A 19,378-nucleotide genomic window follows, 5' to 3' on the forward strand; every position below is an offset into this window, starting at 1 on the left:
TCCTTGCTACCCGTAATGGCGACAAAACAATCGAAAGCATTGCCTGTCATAACAACGGAATCCGGTCTTTCTAGCCGCTCCCGTCGTCGGGTTACTTTTAAACCTGTTGGTCCGGTCCGGCTGGGAGAGACAGGTGTGAAAACACGGGAAGGCTTGTGCTTCATTCCGCCCATCTGTGATCGGACATCTCGAATCTTTCTGCGGTTTATCTGTAGGCAAAGCGTTCAGACGGATGTAAAATTGTAGGCTTAAGAAGCCCACAATTGCTTGCAAATGATCTGGTCTAACTCGGAGCGCATTCACCCGCAGGTAAAAGTCATTTCCTCTCTCATCGAGATCGTGTTCTGTAGGCATCAGCACAAGCACACACACACACACACACACACACACACACACACACACACACACACACACCGGCACTTGGAAGAGCTTATCGTGCTGTTCCAGTAGATTATTGATCTGTGGATCTTATAAGCACGTTCTTTTATTCCCCCCCATCCATGTCTTTAATATAGCCTGCCGAAACTAGGCTGTAGCAATGCTATTCGTCACTCACCCCGGCGGTTATAGGTGAATGCGATTTGAATGGGTTGGGGGCGCTGACCCCCTTATAAAGACGTGTATTAAGACCACCAAACTTGGGTTCTGACTTGCTTTGGGAGTAGTACATGTTTTACATTCGTTTCAGTGACATTCAACTTTAGTGGCTTAACCCTTTTGTTGACGTTGGTTTGGACATAAGCTATGTGCTTTCTCAACCTCAACTAATTGCGCCTTGTAGGCTATATCTTCTATAGAATTTTTCATATTAAAAAAATAAAGTTGCAAGACACCGAATGATTTGCATGTCGTGCAGTTGATTTTAAAACAACGAGTCGCGTCATTACACTGTCCTTATCTTGATGGGCGTCATCGCTGCATACTGACTCTAGCAAAAACTGGAGAAAACGAGAAGCTTCACAGCCACAGTGTTAAAAAAACGTTCGAGTGGAACCGAAACTTCTACATGTAAGCAATTACACTAAGGCATAGAGATGTTTTCTTTGAGGTTAAAATGTGTTAACTTTATTCCACGTATCTTGGTGTAAATGTTTAAATTGGTCTTATTAGAAATTGCATGCAGATTTGAAAGCTTGACATTTAAATGTGAAAAAGCCAACATGTCCATGCCATGAGGTACAAGTTTAATTAGCCATTTCCTCTCATACACACACACACACACACACACACACACACACACACACACACACACACACACACACACACACACACACACACACACACACACACACACACACACACACACACACACACACACACACACACACACACACACACACACATGTTGACAATTCCCACTGTCAAAACCAACTTGACATGAGACATTTCAGCATTTCTGTGTTCATGGGTTAGTTACAAATATCTTTCAGTTTCGTTGCTTCAACCTATAGCAAATAATAGTCATCGTCCTTCAACTATGTCTATAGACAATTAAAATAGGCTACTGTACATTTATATTGTTCAATGAAAAATAATTAATGGCTGTTGGTCAAAACAACTAAATAACAAGATAAGACCCATTGTTGAGCTTTACTACCCATCATTATATTCCCATTTTTACAGAGCTACAAAACAAATATGCATACGTCAAGTAAAAATGTAATGCCTATTTTATTGATTTTATTACAACGTCTGTGTAACCATAACAGTAGTAGCCCTCCAGTCTTTGTCTATGCTATCAGTGTGTGTGTGTGTGTGTGTGTTAGCTGTGTGTAATGGTGTGTGAGAGTTTGTGTGCCAGCCTTGTGACTGGCCAGCTCTCTCTGTGTAACAGACTGGTAGACAGCAGCGGGGCAGCAGTTCATCTCGTCTGAAAGCGGGCGCAGACTAATCTGGCCCCACAATGGTTGAATGAAATAATTAAAGTAATCCTCCGCACTTGGCTAGGGAGGGGGCCTTGGACCACCCATCCTGAACGGGTCACTGAGCGCCATGGAGCTGGTGGCCTGTAGAGCCTGGATGGCTGCAGCCGAGGACAAAAGCTCACGTGAACTCAACTCCGTGGCTGTGGGTGCTGGCATCAAAGTCTTGAATCACAAAGCACTCAGTATTTAGGATGTGGTTGGTTAGTGTTTGTCGCCTGCTACTATTTATTTTAGCTCATTTGTGTGGTTTCAGGTGGTATATTTTAAAATGTATCCATGAGAATGAGTAAACATGAATGCATTTTATTCGAAGGAGCTCACTACACACTTTTTCAATATCCTTGCTGATTAATCGGCAGCATTACTCAGTTGGTGAGTCTATCGGCTCACCTCATGTAACTGTAAGCAAATAATTATTCAGCTTCTCTGCTATATTTTTAGAAAGACACTTCAGATGTGTACTAAAATGTCAGTTGAGCCGGTTGAGTTAACCATTAACCTGAGACAGATGCTGCTCTCTTACTTCCTTCTGAGTCAATCATTCTCCTGGCTTCAGACAAGAGCTGACTCCTGAACCCTCATAAATGTCAGCGCTTTAATTTAATTCTTTAATTATCACATCGAAACCAGGATGGGGAGGGGTTAGAACAATCATTGACTAAGGACTTTGACTGTGCGTTACCTTGACGCAGTGCCTCAACCAGGAATCTGACTCCTGCTATGGCGGTTACGTAAACGCTTTTATTGCTTATTTTCACTAGAATCACCTTGCAGTTTCATGCTGAGCTGAATGCCACCTGGGGGGTGTCTTGGCAGAGGTATGCCATCCTCATATTCCCATGAGGGGTTTTTTTTGCTGGCAGAGGAAGGGTGAGCGTTGGTACAATGATGAATTCCTCGTTACAAGTCTCTAAAGAGGAAAAGAAGGAGCGCGAGACTGTGAGAGAGAAAATCATACAGCAATTTTAAAGCATGTCAGCGGGGGAGGCTTTAGAATAGTAATTAGCCCGTTAAATCTGTTAACCTCCCCCTGCGCTACAACACAATGGCCTTCTCGACAGTGTATGAGCGCATCTCTGAGAGGGCACGGAAAGGCATAAAATAATGGTGTGCACATGAAAGAGAAAAACAGAGAGATGTATGTGATGTTGTTAACAGAGACCAGGTGTGAAATGAACATAATGTGTTTTTTTGCGGACAGGAAATGAGAGGGGAACCATGTTCCGCAGAAGGCTGATGCAAAAATTCTGACCAAATGTACTGTGAATAATGCGCAAAGAGCCGATGGTGAGGCTCCATAGGGGAACTCCGATTCACGCCTTCCCCTGCGCTCACAGCTATTGATTATATTAATGACATCCAGCTTATACACAGCAGTACAAGATGAATTAGGCTGCACAGCCTGAGAGCCGAGAATAAATTCTCACAGGATTATGACAGTAGTCATAAATACCACACACTGGCGACGCCTGTCTCCCTGTGAGGAGATCTTAGCCGTGGCTCGACAATGCCATATTTGAAGACGTTATTAGAGAGGTGGACGCTGCATGTTGATTTAAGGCCTGTCATAAATCTGCTCTCTGACCATGTAAGGATGACGATCAAAACTCTGAGTTGAAGGAAAGCCCCACTGACGACCCATTGTCATTGTAATGGCTAGGCTTATTGTGTACCTGTGTGAATGCGAAGTGCTAACTCTCTGCAACTGAAAGGAAAACTGTCTACTAGGTAGCCGTGCTTGATTTGACTCTGTTAAGGCCTCCTGTGTCTTGTAAATATTGCTGTCGTTAAGGAACACCACTCATATGCACTTATGCATTTCCATTACAAAGGAGAGTTCTTAGCCAAAAGCCTAAGCTGTTGCCACCTTTATATTTTATATACTCAAACACGTTCAGTAGTTTTTCTTTTTTCCATGACCTTCATGTTTTTCCTTAAGATTTTCCATTTGCCTGAGCGTTTGCTCGCAGACACACACTGACATTCCTTTGCTGTGTTTGTTTTTAGATCTTGTGTGTAAGTTTTACACACCCACAGACATATATATGTGCGCACATGCGTTCACATTCACAGAAGAGTGTGGGAAAGGATGTTTCAGCCCACATTAGGGTTCCCAGTGTAGTGACCCTTTAATACAGACTCTTTGCACTGGGCCCTTGAGAGCGAATGTCGTGAGAGCTTCTCAAACCCTTCATCGCAACAAATAGATTCACACGCTTTTCATTTTGCCCGAAGGTTATTGAACTTTGTTGACTTTTCCAGTGCACGATGAAGATGGGATGTTTTGGTTTAGGTTATATATAGATCTTGTTCTTTTTGTTTTATGTAAAAAAAAAAAGCATTTTAGTGTAATTTTTACCGCCCGGTTAATCCTTCACCCAGTGCTTCTGAGGTCCCTGCCCTGCTTTTTCCCGTTGACCTTTTTTCGTCAACACACAGTACAAAATTCAACACACACCTTCAGCGAAGGCTCTGACGCATCTCTGTGAAATGCCAACTCCATAAGATGGTTGTTCAAAACCACAATAAGGGATACTTTGCTTTAAAGGTGCTTTGCTTTTTTCACCTCTCCAGCCCCTTTTGTGGTCCACACTGTTTAATTAGCCACATAAAAGTGTGTCAGAGTCGTCTGTCTCGACAGATTCAAAATTAGACTGTGAAATTAGTGAGAAACGAGTCACGATCTCATCATATGTGTGAACAGGGTCACACAACCTACCCTTCATTTCAGCCTCATTAGTGCATTGTGCTCGCTGCAGTGTCATTGCCTTGTGGTTGCAGTTGTGCGAGTGTTTTTGTATTTGTTGGTGTCTAATTTGTGCATATTAAATCTGCATTTCCCATGTTTCCCATGTAGGGGAGTGTGTGAGGTGCACAGTGTCCGATGCAGTTACATTAGCCATTTTTTGATGCTCTAACCACATGATTTTTCTTTGTAATGTGTTTGTGAGAGGCTCACTATGTCATGTGTTTGCTAATGGAATAATATTGAATGAAACATGCACTAAACTACTACAACCAATCAATACTGATGAGAGTATGGAAGAACTCACTTCCTATTAGTTACCAAATGACAGTCCATTTTGCTGACAGTCATTTTTCTTTCTGTATTTGTGTTTTTTTTTTGTTTTTACAAAGTTGTACAATAATATGATTTTTTACCAACCTCATAGAAAGTGACATGTAAAGACTTTGATTTTGATTCTTTAGGTTTGGTATTCACAGGCAGAATGTGTACAGAACTGGTGGCAGCGCTCTCACATCCCCCATTGGTTCACCGCTGGGTCGAGTTGAGGTGTCTGTCTCCTCTGGACAGTAATCTAGCAGCCCTGCCTCATTAGCCATGGGGAGTGTGGTGGGATAACATTCCCCATATGTTAGAGGGGTCTGCAATTACCACAGCGGGAAACATCAAAGTAACATGACCTTAAACGTGATGGATTAACAGAATCTGATTTATTTATTAGATTTTTTTATGTTCTTTTGTAGTTGCTCTTGCTCATACTGAAGTTGTTAATGTTTGGTAAGGTGGCACTTGTCAATATGCCTTCTATAACCCTGTCTATTACTTCCTCATGGGTGTGTGATGTTGCCACAATTTGGGAGCCATTTGCTGTGAAATGGGCATTGGAAGATTAGAAAACCACACTCTTCTACCATGTGTTCAATAACTTAAAGACTCGGACTGGAAAGGGAAGGGAAGATTCACATGTAAATGTTTATTCAAGAATGCTTTTAGTTTCTTTTCCCCATTAAAAAAAAAGTAGTTTTTTTTTTCTATGGTCCTAATATGATGGTAATCCTTTTTTTGGCTACTATTCTTTACGACTCTTTACACGACCTGTTTATTTATGGCGTAAAACATTTGTATGTAAGAAGAAGAGCTAGAAGAAGAACATGGTGACAAGAAAAAGAGTGACAATACATTTGTGAAGGAAGTGGGCAGTGAACACTCAGAAATGAATTACTAAATGAATTAATGGAAGAATCACTTTCAAATCTTTGTTCTTTGCCCCTAATTTCTACTTTGTTGTTTTCCCCTCCATTTTTCACTGTTTTGGAAATAATTTAATTACAGAATAAATTAGTGAGAATAAAAGAATAATACAGAATAAAAGAGGGAGAATAAAAGGTAAATATAATAACTAGCCATTAATAAAATGAAGAACAGATTTATTTCTATAAGCTGAAAATAGCATGAGCCAAAAGCTAATTTTAATTGTACTGCCTTAGATATTAGACATACAAATAATTTTTGGTTTTGGCTAAAAAATATGCTGGGCTTGGAGAGATGGGGGGGAAATCATGTAGGTTGATTTTGATGGATTTCACCCTTGGCGTAAAACATTTGTATGTAAGAAGAAGAGCTAGAAGAAGAACATGGTGACAAGAAAAAGAGTGACAATACATTTGTGAAGGAAGTGGGCAGTGAACACTCAGAAATGAATTACTAAATGAATTAATGGAAGAATCACTTTCAAATCTTTGTTCTTTGCCCATAATTTCTACTTTGTTGTTTTCCCCTCCATTTTTCACTGTTTTGGAAATAATTTAATTACAGAATAAATTAGTGAGAATAAAAGAATAATACAGAATAAAAGAGGGAGAATAAAAGGTAAATATAATAACTAGCCATTAATAAAATGAAGAACAGATTTATTTCTATAAGCTGAAAATAGCATGAGCCAAAAGCTAATTTTAATTGTACTGCCTTAGATATTAGACATACAAATCATTTTTGGTTTTGGCTAAAAAATATGCTGGGCTTGGAGAGATGGGGGGGAAATCATGTAGGTTGATTTTGATGGATTTCACCCTTGGCGTAAAACATTTGTATGTAAGAAGAAGAGCTAGAAGAAGAACATGGTGACAAGAAAAAGAGTGACAATACATTTGTGAAGGAAGTGGGCAGTGAACACTCAGAAATGAATTACTAAATGAATTAATGGAAGAATCACTTTCAAATCTTTGTTCTTTGCCCATAATTTCTACTTTGTTGTTTTCCCCTCCATTTTTCACTGTTTTGGAAATAATTTAATTACAGAATAAATTAGTGAGAATAAAAGAATAATACAGAATAAAAGAGGGAGAATAAAAGGTAAATATAATAACTAGCCATTAATAAAATGAAGAACAGATTTATTTCTATAAGCTGAAAATAGCATGAGCCAAAAGCTAATTTTAATTGTACTGCCTTAGATATTAGACATACAAATCATTTTTGGTTTTGGCTAAAAAATATGCTGGGCTTGGAGAGATGGGGGGGAAATCATGTAGGTTGATTTTGATGGATTTCACCCTTTCGTTGTCCCCTAGGCATGATTCTAGATATTAGAGCTGAGACAGTTTATCAATAGCTTGGGAAAGGTAGATCAAGTAGTGTTGAAATTATTATTTGAATGGACATCACTTGTCTGCTTGCTTCCTCCTCTCTTAGGGTACGCCAGCCAATACATCTCTTAGGAATATGGACATATGTTGTTTTTACGAATTAAACATGACACAAAGTTTGCAGAATCAAGGTCAAACACAAGTAACTGTTTGTGACACATTTACTGCCTCTAAAATGGAGAGGTTTACAACACATGAAGGGACGATCAATCATAAATCCCAGGGAATCAGAACCATAAAACTCTGGCTGCCAATGCTTTACAGGGTTCTTGGCACTGTCAGATACTTTAAAGGATTGTGTCTGAAGAATGAACATTTCTTTAATCTTATTTGTTTGTTTGCTTGATCTTTTGCAGCAACAGACTGACGATGTGCCAGAGTGCCAATGCGATGTGGTCACGGTGGAGTGCCATGCTAGTGTGGATTTTGCTTCTCCTCTGTTGCTCTGCAAATGTAGTCAACACCATCATCTACCAGGTGACCGAGGAGCAGCCGCCCAACACCCTGATTGGCAGCTTGGCATCTGACCAGGGGCTGCCAGACACAGGTCACCTTTACAAGCTTGAGGTGGGTGCTCCTTACCTCCGTGTGGATGGCAAAACAGGGGATATCTACACCACGGAGACCCCGATCGATCGTGAGACTCTCAAGGACTGTCGCAACCTTTTCGAGGGTGATCCTTGTTTCCTAGAATTTGAAGTGTCTATTACAGATCTGATGAAAGGCACAGGACCTCGGCTCATCGAAGGCCGCATAGAGATATTGGATGAGAACGACAACACTCCACAGTTCTCTTCACCTGTCTTGACGTTGTCGATCCCTGAGAACACGCATGTGGGTGTGCTATTCGCAATTCCTGTGGCCACCGACAAGGATTCTGGAAGCAATGGCATTGCAGATTACGCGCTAACGACTGGCCCTGAAGCTGCCAACCTTTTCAGCCTGCAGGTGGCACAAGACTCAGATGAGAAATTGCCACAACTCATAGTATTGGGTAACCTGGATAGAGAGCAGCGAGATTCATATGACCTCAACATAAAAGTGATTGACGGCGGCTCTCCACCTCGCCAGAGTAGTGCCCTGCTCAGGATCACCATTACAGATGCCAATGACAATGTGCCCAAATTTGAGAAGACACACTATGAGGGCGAGCTGCCAGAAAACAGCCCAGTGGGTCACTCTGTTCTACAAGTAAGTAATCGTTTATATATATATATATATATATATATATATATATATATATATATATATATATATATATATATATATATATATATATATATATATATATATATATATATATATATATATAAACTTTCAATCTAAAACTAAACAAATAGAATAGCACGATGCCAGCAAGGGGGTTGATTTTCTCAGAACACAAATACTGGCAAAATGTAAATATCTTAAATACATAGGCTACATAAATACACATTATATTATGACATATACATGACACAAAGCCATTCATTATAAGAATATCTTAAATACATTCATTTATTATTATTATTTCCCTTTCTTATAAGGTCATGATGTAAGTTTCGCAATGAACTCATCTATAAGCAAGTGCTAAACCTTAAGATTGGGCAATAAGTAATATAGGAGCTGATTTGACAGCCTGGAGATAGAAGTGCACTCAAGCCCAACATACAGAGCCTGACAAGCGCTTGTAAATGGAAGTCTCAGTTATCCCAATGGGCTTTAGCCTCGGTTCCCACACAACAGGGTTAAAGCGGAAGAAATGGGAAAGCCAAATCATATTTTCACGGGCAATCGATTGATTCCTCATGGTCCCTTTAAACACAAGCTTTACAAAACAGAAGAGAGGTATTGACTGGTGGTGAGAATTACATTTTGAACTTTTGTGGAAACGAATGTGCTGCTAAGATTAGGATAGCCGTGAATGCTGGAATCTTTCCAAGATCAATCTGAGGCAAGTGTCCATTTAAAACAAAAATTTTAATGACTGTTAATCTGTCAATAATTAATCTATGCAACCAAGTTGTATTCAAAAAGCATGTCAGAAGACTTTATTTTCCTCTAAGTCCTCATAAGCATCCTTTGAAGCCAAAGTAAATAAGCAGTAGTGGTATTAAAACAGCTTAATTTTATGATTTCAGAGGGTTGTAAGTGTTGATAGAGTGTTTTAGCTTGTTCAGAGAAATGCTCTTCAAATGCATAAAATGAATTCCCAGTTTTCATGGCGGATGAAATGGAGTGACTCATATAGAGCAATAATAACTTAAGCACCATGAATAATCTTATGACTGACTCAGATTAAGGCTGTTCTCTGTAATACATGGGCTGAAACACCATGCATGTTTCATACACACCCAAGGACAAAAAGAGGAGAGGAACAAGGAAATCTTGATTATTTGAAAGCTTTAATCAAGCCACACTTTGATTTATAGTTGTTTAAAATTATTCCCAAATTCACAATAGACCTGAAGGATTTATACAGTAGAAATCTGTGCCAAGACTGAGTAACTTAAGTGATGTCTCAAACTACTGCTAATTTCGGATAATTTGACTCAGTCTAATCATGATTAATCCCACTGAGTAAATACATTTCTCATTTCTCTTCTTAAATTGGATATTGAATAATAATAATAAATTGTTATGCATAATTGTATCACTAATTAGTGAAAGCACAAACTGCTTTCTAAAATCAATTGAGGTGTGCTTGATATTAAATTCCTAGAATATTCAGTATATTTATTAATTAGACTAAATTAGTCTTGTGCTTGGATGAGCTTCTGGGTCTTTTTTCCAGATAATAAAGCATGTTTTTGCCATGCTTATTTTTTGCAGCTTACAATGAGCTACACCTAGTTCTGATATTCCTGACTACGCATTTTAACCCCTGTATTGACTCTGATGCAGTGCTTGAAGTGGGGGGGAAAAGGTGCCGGTACTCTCTTGCATTGGCAAATCATGACATTTGAAATTTCTACAGTGAAAAACAAAACTTGGAAATATTGCTGCTACAACAACAATTTATTGTTATTTATTAACAACATAAATGTATTTAAACAAGTCGTGTGTGTGTGTGCGTGCGCGCATTTCTTTACAAAGGAACATTCTCTTTTTAGAAGTTGGTCATTAATAAACTTGATTCTTGAAGTTTGTTAAGATGGGAGGTATACAACAATTGCATGTAAATGGTAAACAACAAAAACAACCAAGAAAACAGCTCTGATATTGTCTTTTCAGTCATACTTCGATATGTTTACAAGACAGCAAACATAAAAAAAAAGTACACTCGGGTTTGATTTGGGCATGTAGCTACCTGTCTGTGTAGGCTATTACATAAACTAAAAGAAAAGCTTATATTCTGACTAGTTTGCTTTTTTTTTTTATTCCAAACTGAATAATTAAGACTTGGCTAAATCTTGTATAAATATTTTTGAGTCTTCATTTTCTTTTCTGACGTAGCCTACTGCAGTTCTTGTTAAAACACACTAGACATGCAAATTCTGTGCATTTTGGGCACTTTTTGTGTGAAATCATATTTATTTTCTCCATCAAAAGTGTGCTTTCACTTTAAATGAGCGTCAGTAGCACAACACAAATAGACTCGGCGCCGAACCCCCGCTTCACTGCTGCTCACGCGACGCTCCTCCTCGCGGTGTGAATGCACTCATTGATTAACATGCAAGCCGAAAAAAATGCTGGCTGCTCACGCTTGCGGTGGCCGCGATTAGCTCCGGTAGCTGTTTCGCAGCCGTAACGCACCGCAGATGTGTGCAGTGTAAATAAGGGGTTAAACGGCTGTCACGCTTTTTCTGTCAGTGGTATAGAGTACAGGCTACATGCGGGAAGTAGCGGTACGCAAGAAAAAGTGCAGGTACGCTTAAAGGGATAGTTCGGCCAAAAATGATATTTAACACATGCATTACTCACCCTCAAGCCGTTCGAGATGCATATGTCAATCTTGTTTCAGACGAACACATTTGCAGTTATTTTAGAAAATGTCTTAGACCCTTCAGTGGATATAATGTGAAGCAATGGGGTCCACCTCCTTCAAGTCCCAAAATGTGCATACATCCTTCACAAAAGTAATCCATCCGGCTCCAGGGGGATAAACGAAGGCCTTCTGAGGGTAATCCGTGTGGTTTTGTCGTAAAAATATACATATTTAAAACTTTATAAATGAAAATATCTGACTTCCGGCAACGATCGGCGCGCGTTCACGGGTGATGGAAGTCGGCGTACGAGGTAGGACGTAGCGTAGGAACCGTCGTGACGTAGACGTTGTTTTGCTCTGCTCTCTGGCTGCGCAGGCACGTTTGTTCTACGTCACGACGGTTCCTACGCTACGTCCTACCTCGTATGCCGACTTCCATCACCCGTGAACGCGCGTCGATCGTTGCCGGAAGTCAGATATTTTCATTTATAAAGTTTTAAATATGTATATTTTTACGACAAAACCTCACGGATTACCCTCAGAAGGCCTTCGTTTATCCCCCTGGAGCCGGATGGATTACTTTTGTGAAGGATGTATGCACATTTTGGGATTTGAAGGAGGTGGACCCCATTGCCTCACATTATATCCACTGAAGGGTCTAAGACATTTTCTAAAATAACTGAAAATGTGTTCGTCTGAAACAAGATTGACATATGCATCTCGAACGGCTTGAGGGTGAGTAATGCATGTGTTAAATATCATTTTTGGCCGAACTATCCCTTTAAGAGTAAAATGTAGAAGTGCTGGTACTGCGTACCGGTGAGTACCGCCCCACTTCGAGCACTGCTATGATGTGTAAACCTGTGATTATATAATCTGTTTTGTAAACTGATGTTTCATTGCTTTGCTTAGTTTCATTTTGTGTTTTGTTGATATAGGTGAAGGCCAATGACTCTGACATGGGGCCCAATGGAGAGGTGACCTACAGCCTTCATCAGGCACAATCAGCAGTCCAAAGACTTCTTAGCATTGACCGCAACACAGGCACCATTTTTGTCAAAGGCTTGGTGGATCGTGAAGAAATCAGCATGCTCAAGTTCTATGTCCAAGCTAAAGACAATGGTCCCCAATCAAAGAGCTCCAAATCCCTTGTGACTATCACAGTGAAGGACCAGAATGACAATGCACCCTTAATCAGGATCCGGGGCATTGGTCTTGTGACGCATGAAGATGGTGTCGCTAACATATCGGAGGACATGCCTGTGGGCACAGCTGTGGCTCTGGTGGAGGTATCAGATCATGATGAGGGTGAAAATGCAGTTGTGACCTGTGTGGTTGCAGGGGATGTCCCATTTCAGCTGCGTTCAGCTAGCGAAACTGGTAATGACCGCAAGAGGAAGTACTTCCTCCAGACAACCACGCTACTGGACTTTGAACGGATCAAAGACTACAGGATTGAAATTGTGGCAGTGGACTCTGGCAATCCTGCACTATCCAGCACAAATTCCCTGAGGGTGCAAGTGACAGACATGAATGACAACTCCCCGGTCTTCTCACCCTCCTTGTACCAGGTGGAATTTGCTGAGGAGAACCAGCCAGGTGACAAGGTTCTGGATGTGTTAGCCACGGATGCTGACAGCGGGACTAATGCAGAGCTGACATACAGTATAACTGGTGGATCTGTCCCTGAGGGACTGTTTGAAATTAACCCTAACACAGGAGAAGTACGTGTCATGAGCCAGTTGGACCGTGAACAATTAGATCACTATCAGTTTCTAGTTGCAGCAGCTGATAAAGGTGTACCAAGCTTGAGAGGAACTGCCACTGTTGTTGTTAAGGTGCTCGACAGAAACGACAATGACCCCAAATTTATGCTCAATGGTTACAGCTTCTCAGTCCAAGAGAACATGCCACCCCTTAGTCCTGTTGGAATGGTAACAGTCACCGATCTCGATGAGGGTGACAATGCTCGTGTTCAACTCTATGTAGAACCAGACAATGGCAAGTTTATGATTCAAAATGGAACGTACACCATCCTTTCGACTATTTCCTTTGACAGGGAAAAGGAGAGTACCTACAGTTTCCGACTTAAAGCTGTTGATGGAGGTGACCCCCCACGTTCCTCCTACGTTGGCATTACTATTAATGTTCTTGACGAGAATGACAATGCTCCTTATGTCACCAAGCCCTCAAACTCCTCATACAAGTTCTTGGATCCCCACACCAGCCCAGAAACCCACGTAGAACACGTTGAGGCGGAGGACATTGATATTGGTTTAAATTCTGAGCTGGAGTTCAGTATTGTAGGGGGTAACCCTCATGGCTTGTTCCGCATCTCTTCAGAAGGTGAGGTTACGTTGGCTAAAGGGTTCACATCCAAACACATTGGTCTCCACCGTCTGGTAGTAAAAGTTAGGGACAGAGGCACACCGCCACGCCATACGACTGCACTGGTTCACATCTATGTCAATGAGACCATCGGCAATGTTTCACATGTCGAAGGACTTGTTGGACACAGTCTTTATACGCCACTTGAAATGGACATTGCAGGAGATCCAGATTATTCTCATGACCAGCAGAGTAACATTCTCTTTGGAGTCTTGGGCGGCCTTTTTGTGGTCATTCTAATCATTGTGGTGGCAGTGATCATCAGGCATGTGCTGAAGGAGAATAAAAGTGGCTACCAAGCAGGCAAGAAGGAGACCAAAGACCTCTATGCTCCCAAACCAGGACCTAAGAGTAACAAGAACAAGAAGGCAAAGAAAAGCAAAGCTCCAAAGCCTGCCAACCCATCTGAAGAGGACGAGGGGGGAAGTCTTCAGAAAGGCCTAAAGTTCAACCTCATGGATGATAGCGTCAACGATAGCCCTAGGATTCACCTGCCACTCAACTACCCCCCTGGGAGCCCAGACCTGGGGCGACACTATCGGTCTAATTCTCCTCTGCCATCCATTCAGCTCCAACCTCAGTCACCTTCTGCCTCAAAGAAACACCAAGCAGTGCAGGACCTGCCGGCCACCAACACCTTTGTAGGAACCGGGGACAACAACTCAACAGGCTCAGACCAGTATTCGGATTACAGCTACAAGGCCAACTCTTCAAAATATAGCACCAAACAGGTAGGAGACGACTTCGAAAGCATGGCAGGGTACCACAGTCCAGAGTACCACAGAGGGTACCACAGCCCAGAGTACCAAAGAGGGTACCACAGCCCAGAGTACCTCAGCCCAGTGTCTCAAAGCAACGGGTATCACAGCAACATGGTGTGGACTAAGGGCATGTATTAGGCTGGAACTGAATGAATGTCAAACCAAAGCTGCACTGATCACAAAGCATGCTCATCACTTGATTGAAAGAATTTTGTTTTATTTGTCAATCTTTTTTTGTTTTTTTTTTGCAATTCTGTAGTATAATTTATGCCCTGAAGGAAACATATGATTTAATTTAATTATTAATCATTTAAATGAAGGAGACAATACCGCACATTTTTATTTTTATTTTCCTGGAGAGCCATTTTGATTTGGACAGTGTTTATTGCTGCCCCTCAAAAGATGAACATAACTACTTCTAATAACATTTGAAACACATTTGTGGTGTAATAGACCAGGGAGATGTGCCTTATTTTGTTATATTTCTTTTTCATTTTTGCCCTGAAAGACAACAAATAATAGCCGTCATTGTTTTGATATCTTTTGTTAGGCTAGCTTCAGGTATTTTTACACTTGTTAATGTGACAAAATTATTCTAAAAAGCAAAACTTTCACGTTGTATTTTTGCATAAAACATAAAGTGTGCTGAATAGAATAAAATACACAGGAAGGCCGGTCAATTAAGCTGAACGTATTTGAACGTTTCCATGGCACATTTTGATAGACCTTTGAAAATGTCTTTAATTATTTGGACCCTGTTAGTCAGAGTTCAAGTTGATTATTTATACTGATTAATGACTGGTAATTCCCACCTTCTTTCTCAAGCTTCATTGATTGTGCATGCAAAAAGTGCATTCTTTTTGTTATGTTCATAAATTAAATGGCTTAATGCAGATACATAATCAGCTACTGATGTCAAAGAGTGCCATCAAGCATTTTTGAATTAACTGCGGGATTTTCAGCCAGGCTGTGAATAATTCATTGTAAATAGAAAGCTACTTGACATTTAAACTAGATCACTTTTCTATAGTGAACAAGAAAACCAAAAATGAGTATAGTTTTTCTTGGATTTTATTAGCAAACCTTTGGAGACAATCATTGGAAAAGGTTTTTTGTTATGCAAGTTGTATATTGTGAATATTAATAACAACCTAGTGTGTGTGTGTGTGTGTGTGTGTGTGTGTGTGTGTGTGTGTGTGTGTGTGTTCATCCCTTATTATGTTTGTTTTGTGGAATGGCGATGAACAACTTAAATAGCTTTATACAGAAAAATGTACTTAATTCATTCTTAACACACCAAACATTTGTTGATACCAAATTTGTAAATATACAGTTTAGAACCACCTAGATAGATAATAGATCTCAGCTGCTTTGATAGTGGCTCCATCTTTTAATTTTTGTACATTTGATGTTCAAAGTGAGACGCGTGTTCATATTTAAAGCAATAATCACTTGTGTGGAAAGATGCAATGTTAAAATGATGTCCTGCAGGAGCGGCACATTTATAAAACACAGCACACGCATCATACAAGTTGAATATGACACAACACTTCGCATTCTGTGTAGAGCGTGTATCATCTATGGAACTGTTTAAAGCTGCAGACATCCCCACTTCTGTTTAATTTCTGACATGTGTTCTTTTGTTTCTGTTGATTTGCAATTTGTATTTTGTATTTTTTACAAGTAAAGAAGTTGGGTTTCAATAAAAGTTTTGTGAAGGTTTTACATTGTGGATTTAATGTTAAACAGAATCAGTGCATTGAAATTACTCACCAGGGGACATTAATTCTTAAGGTACAGTATTTCATTTCCATTTTCCCATATTTATTTATGACATTGCCCTTTCTATGCATCACATTTTAGCTGTAAACATTCACTTTTCATTTATTATCTGACACCATAAAATGTCTACTTAAAAAGATTTTTTTAAATTCTCACAGTAGTGAGCACAGGTCGATGTGGTTGCATTACCACAGCTTTTATTTTAAACTGATATCTAGACAAATGGATTGATTTTGCTTTACTTCTCAGCAAGATAAGTTTTATAGTTTTCACAAAATGCCAAAATTTCCGTTTTGAGTGATCCATATCTTAACACAATTAATACGACACATTTACAACATCACTCCACTGGGATTGAGCCAAACAAGTCATTTAGCTTTACAAATTCTTTTCTTGTTTGTGTGTATTTCTGTGTGTTTTTGTTTTTCTCATTCCTACGGCACATCACAGGAACAAAATCATGTTCCAAGAGGATTTGAGCAGTGCAGACTTGGCATATCCGTATAACCCTAGAGGAAAGTGAGGTGTTTTGTACAGGTCCTGTCAATCAAAGCCCATTTTTTTGGGTCCCTGTCTTTAGATTCAAGGAATAGGATCAAGGGATGGTTGTCAGAGGTCTTGTTACATTTTTTTTGTACAATTCGATTGGCTCCTTGTATGCCGGCAGTTAATCTGGGCCACAAAAAAAAAAAAAAAAAAACACACACATGCAGCCTTTCCTGCTGAACATTTAAATTCTAGCAGCGTCTGCGCTTCTTAAAAGCTGGCGATTTTGCCCTCAGCTTGCACCGTCACCATGACAACGGACTGACCAGTGTGTGTTGTATGCTGACTCACAGACTGATCTGAGTGCGGGCGGGCGGGCGGGCGGGCGGGTTGGGGGGGGGGGGGACTAGTGGGTATCATTGAGAGATAGATCAAAAAAGACTGAAAAAAGATTATCGAATTAGAAAAAAAAACAAAAAACAAATGTCATTCCAAACCATTCTTCCATGTACTCTGTCCATGACACCCTAGGTGCTTCATGCTAATGGAATAAACAGGCCATTCATTCATTCATTTGGTCACATTCCCTTCTATCATGGGCTAGTATACTGTCCACTTTACATTTCATTAAAATTCACGTTGAATGCGGTCATATTTTGAATATTGGTCTCTACTGTACCTTAAGATTGTCATTGTCCCTGTGATCTGCTTTCAATGACAAAAATCCAAAGAAGAGGGGATAATGCAGCCTTAAACCAGTTCCTGTGTGGTTGCATAGCATTTCATTTCTATACATTTTTTGGTATGAGAAATCATACAAAATATAGCATACAGTGTTATTTAACTAGTCCGCAAAGTCTTGTAAATTCTACCTTTTACCTTCATAAGAGTTTCATCCTATTGTGCTTGTTTAGCCTCCATTCGGTTCTCCCAGTTGTAAAAAAATCAGTCAGAGCGTGATTGAGAATTAGTGGATGTCGCTTTGATGTCGGTCACTTTCATTTTAGGAAAACATGAATTGGAAATAAACAAGAGGCTGTCCATTTGTTACGGGTTTTTCTCGCTCTCGTGGTGTGGTCTTGTGACTGTACCTGTTATAGAGCAAGAATCTATTTTTTGAAATGTAAAGTCAATTATGCAAAACAGTTCTGTGGTCTGGGCTGCGGTAGGCTACAGCAGCTGCAAGTCACCCTTTAGCAGCCTCAGTAGTATCTTTATCTCAGCAGTCTGTCCACCTTTCTTTCCTTTAAATAAGTAAATAAGTGCCAACCATTGCTTAGCGCTTAATCAGGCAGAACAAACTCGCCAGCAATAATCGTGACTCATACAGAGACAATATAGCTGAAGGGGGAAAGAGGAAAACAAAATAGTTTCAAAGGAACTCTGACGGAATATTAAGCAACCAGCTTCATTTGCATTATTCAGGTGTTTTAGTTGACAATGCAAGGCTAATTAAAATAAAGAGCTGTTAATTGCGATGATGGCCCCTTTTCCTCCATTCACCTTGACTTCCATTTTTTAACACATCGAGAATATGGAGAAGCATTAGCTTTGCCTAACACATGCAAGAAGCACCGGAATGATAGCATCCTTTGTATGCATTTTACAAGGGAAATTACACCATTTGGAGTGATGCCGCTAAATTGCACTCTTTGCCCGCCACACTGACTGTATTACATGTGCTATTTTATGCATGTGCATTCCTGGCACATAAGGAAAAAGCCACAATATGGTAAGTCATAATTATGACATAAAAAGTCCTTATCTCAAAATGATGAGCTACTAAGTCCAAATTATTTGATGAAAAACATACATTTGACAGTTGACAAAAAAAAGTTGACTTTAACACAAGTAGTACTGACAAAAAGTACAAATTGAGATTAGTCTTTACAAGATAAAAATACATGACAAAAAGTTGATCAAAGTTGTCATATTTGACTTTTTATGTACCGGTAATAGTTATGTTTTTATGTCATAATTATCTCAATTTTGACTTTCAAACTCGTACTTTCCCAAAGCATAACTTTTTCTAATGTTGCATGTGCTCCCATGGCTTTTAGACACTGCTGTGGCCAATTGCCATCTCTGTCACTGCATCCATTGTTTTGAGTTTTGTTTTAAGAAGGAAGGATGAGAAATTAAGGTGGTGACAGTGACATATCTGTGTTTGGAGCTTTCCTTCACGTTTTGTTGAGGGAAGGAAATAAGAGAGGAAAGAAGTGGAAGGAAGTGACAGAGGCATCCGTGCCAGTGCATTGCCATTAAAAAAGAACGGAATGGACGGAATAAAATGAAAAAATAAAGGGCACTGACACTTCTGCCTTGTGAGGTTTACACGTTGAGAAAAGAAAGGAAGGAATGAGTTCTGGATAGTGGAATGAGGAATGAGTTTTGTTGCTTCCTAGCATTTGAGGTGTGGACTTAATGAGACACATAACTAAGCTTGTCTTTTTGTTTGTGTTGGGCCATGTTGACACTCTGTTGTAATATGCTAATTAGCTGCCAGTGCCTTTCATAACATGCTTTTTGTGAGTCTTCATGTGCTCTACTCCTAAAATTTGAACGTGCATGGTACTGCCATAAAGATGTCTCTCTTTCCATGGCTTAAAATCCTGTCCCCTTAGCGCCTCCATGTTATTACTGTACTTGTTTCACAAAATACGTTGCTGTCCTGTGGGCTTAAATCTGGGACAACAGTGGCAGACAGGTAGATGGCCATCTTGACGCACACACAAAGG

The 19,378-nt window shown here is 40.0% G+C and overlaps 1 pseudogene; it reads left to right on the forward strand.

Annotated features, from left to right (window-relative positions):
* Positions 1-209: 209 nt before the first annotated feature.
* The window catches only part of LOC130095180 (protocadherin-1-like), a 182,377-nt pseudogene continuing 163,208 nt past the window's right edge, over positions 210-19,378 (forward strand).

This window comes from Rhinichthys klamathensis, unplaced genomic scaffold (assembly GCF_029890125.1).
Source record: "Rhinichthys klamathensis goyatoka isolate OS25496 unplaced genomic scaffold, OSU_Roscu_1.1 h1tg000186l_1, whole genome shotgun sequence".
In the NCBI taxonomy this organism is placed as follows: Eukaryota; Metazoa; Chordata; class Actinopteri; order Cypriniformes; family Leuciscidae; genus Rhinichthys; species Rhinichthys klamathensis.